The sequence below is a fragment of the Petaurus breviceps genome, unplaced genomic scaffold (genome assembly GCF_028583685.1).
Source record: "Petaurus breviceps papuanus isolate PSGF00001 unplaced genomic scaffold, PetGlider_PUasm1.0 214, whole genome shotgun sequence".
In the NCBI taxonomy this organism is placed as follows: domain Eukaryota; kingdom Metazoa; phylum Chordata; class Mammalia; order Diprotodontia; family Petauridae; genus Petaurus; species Petaurus breviceps.
The window spans coordinates 3,331,485-3,334,585 of record NW_027185863.1 but is presented as its reverse complement, the minus strand read 5'-3'; the positions used below and the strand labels follow the sequence as shown (position 1 = coordinate 3,334,585).

Genomic DNA, 3,101 nt, shown 5'->3' with positions numbered 1-3,101 from the left:
CCTGTGTCCACTTGTCTTGTTGTGACTCATTTATCTTCCATGACAACTGCCTAATCTGTCCACAAATGGGCTGTATGAATTGGTGTGAAAGTATGAGATAGAATACGAAATTGTAAACAACTTTGTAGATTAGAGTTATTTTGGAAATCTGGGGACAGTGAATTCATGACATTTGAGGAGTAATTGGGTATAGTGGATAGAGTACTAAGCATGAAGTGAAGAAAATCTGAATTTGAATACTACTATGGACACATCCTAGCTGTTCAACCCCTGGAAAGTCATTTAAGCTCTCCCAGCCTGTTTCTTCAGCGAGGTGTTGCAGTGGATGGAGTACTTAGGTCTGTAGTCAGGAAGACCTGAGTTCATATCTGATCTCAGATATTTATTAGCTATGTGACCCTTGGCAAGTCACTTAATCTCTGTCTGCCTTAGTTTCCTCAGCTGTAAAATGGAAATATCGATAGCACCTGCCTTAAAGAGTTTGTATAAGGATCTAATTAAGTAATGGATTAAATAACTTTGCAAATTTTAAATTGCTACATAAATGCCAGTTATTAAAAAAGTTATATAAAAAAGTAGAGATCACTGATTCCACAAAGCCTTTCATGGCCACAGTATGTTGGGTCAGGTGGGGTTGGCATGATGTTCCTGAGGCCAATGGCCATACTGAATCATGTGCACAATAAAGTTTGTGTATTGAAATGAAGACAAATTCAGTCTTGATCCATACATTACCCTGTGGCCATGACTCCTACAAAATAGGGTAAAAGGAGCCACTGTGATACACAGACTCAACAGCTAACCTCCTAATGTTACAAAGGGGAAAATGTTAGATTCCATAAAATGTGGACTGGTAAGCTTGATGTTGATTTGTGGTAGACTGCTAGGATGGATTATTCTACAGGTGATTTGTGAGAATTTAGGAAAGAGAGAGGTAAGTACTAGGTGCCAGCCTGGATTCTTTAAGAATAAAACACAACAAATAAATCTGTTATTGAATCATCTGACTCTGTGACTGCATATGGGGTTCTCTTGGCAAAGGTACTGATGTAGTTTGCCATTTCTTTCTCCAGTTCATTTTACAGATGAAGAACTGAGGCAAACAGGTGAAATGACTTGCCAAGGGTCAAAAAGCTAGTAAGTGTCTGAGTCTGGATTTGAACTCAGGAAGATGAGCTTAAAACACTATGAAGGAAGATGACTCCAGCCCCAGCATTATATGTGCTGTGCCACCTAGCTTCCCTTAACAAATGAACCAAATTTTCTTCTAAAATGTAAGTACTAGGGCTAGGTAGCACAGTGAATAGACTACCAACCCTGGAGTTAGGAGGACCTGAGTTTAAATGAGGCTTCAGACACTTACTAGCTATGTGACCTTGGACAAGTCACTTAAGCCTAATTGCCTTGCCTTCCCCCCTCCAAATAAAATAAAATAAAATGTGAGTACTAGACTGTTAAATCAGGAAGATTCTATAGACAAAGTTTATTTGGAGTTTAGTTAAGACTTGTAAAAATCTTCATATACTTTTAACTAAGACAGAAAAGTGTAGGCCAGATGAGATGGATTCAGAGCTGATTAAAGAGTCTTAATTAATGGCTTGAGGTCAGTTTGGAAGGCAATTTTAGATGGAGTACCACATGGCAGAGGAGGTGTGCTTCAAAAGGTTAAGATTGACAAAAAGTGAAGAAAGTGAGATTTCATTGGGTGACAGAATCAAGATTCAAAAATTATCTTTGGCTAGAATTATGGGCTGAAATTAACCAGATGAAATTGAATAAATATGAATGTGAGGCCCTACATTTAGATTTAGGTTAAAAAGTCAATTGTACAGATACTAGATAGAAAAAGTCTAGCTTCATGTGTAAAAAAGGACTTAGGGATTGTGGTAGAATACAAATTCAGCATGAACTAGCAAAGTGATATGCCTACTAAAATGAGCTAATTAAATCTTGGGTTTTATTAATAGAAGTTTAGTGTCCACTGTAAAAGAGATGTTAGCCCCACTGCCCTCTGTACTAATCATACCACATCTAGAGTATTATGTTGAGTTCCAGAAGATAAAATTGTAGATTTAGAATTGAAAAGCTTAGAGATTCTCTAGTTCAATGCACTTTTAATTCTTTTTACAGATAAGAAAACTGAGGCTTAGAGAGGCTGAGTGACCAGTCTTGCCTCAAGTACTTATGAGCTGTGTGCCACTACACAAGCCACTTCAGTTTCCTCATCTGTAAAGTGGTTGTTGTAAGGATCAAATGTGATATCAGGTAAAACACTTTGCAAACCTTAAAATGTATGTATCCCGCTTTCTCTTCAGTTGTCTATAAGGTGCTCGGTTCTTCTTCGGAAGTTAAGGCCACGTTGGGGTGAACCCTCACTTCAGCCGGCGACTAGCACCACTACAAACAAGCCTCTCTTCATCCGTCTACTGAAATGGCTGTCTCCAAGCTCGCCTGCATCTACTCTGCCCTCATCCTTCACGACAATGAGGTTACTGTCACGGAAGATAAAATCAATGCCCTCATTAAAGCAGCAGGTGTAAATGTTGAACCATTCTGGCCTGGATTATTTGCCAAGGCCCTGTCCAATGTCAACATTGAAAGTGTCATCTGCAATGTAGGAGTTGGTGGACCTGCCCCAGCAGCTGGTGGTGCTGCCCCTGCTGGAGGGGCTGCTCCTGCTAGCACAGCTGCCCCAGCTGAGGAGAAGAAGAAAGAGGAAGCAAAAAGAGAAGAATCTGAGGAGTCCAATAATGACATGGGCTTTGGTCTGTTTGACTAAATATTTTTTGTAACATTAAATAAAAAGCTTAACTCAAGCTTAAAAAAAAAGTATGTATCCCCCAGCTCCTTAATAAATGCTAACTATTGTCATTATCATCATGACTATTATTTTCAATGTACCATGTTGCCTCTCCATACTGCCTCAGGTTCTGCAGAACTCAAGCTAATTGGGAGCAGGAAGGGATAGTTTCATTTTTGTGTTTATATTTCAGGGGCTAGCACAGCACCACACACATCATAAGCACTTAATTTTTATTTAATTATTTAATAGATAATTTAATAAATAATTTAATAATTTTTAATTTAATTAAGAAAGACAT

At 38.5% G+C, this 3,101-nt stretch overlaps 1 pseudogene; it reads left to right on the top strand.

The window, feature by feature from the left end:
• The first annotated feature begins 2,308 nt into the window (after positions 1–2,308).
• Positions 2,309–2,829, top strand: LOC138165660 (large ribosomal subunit protein P1 pseudogene; annotated as a pseudogene).
• The last annotated feature ends 272 nt before the right edge of the window (positions 2,830–3,101 follow it).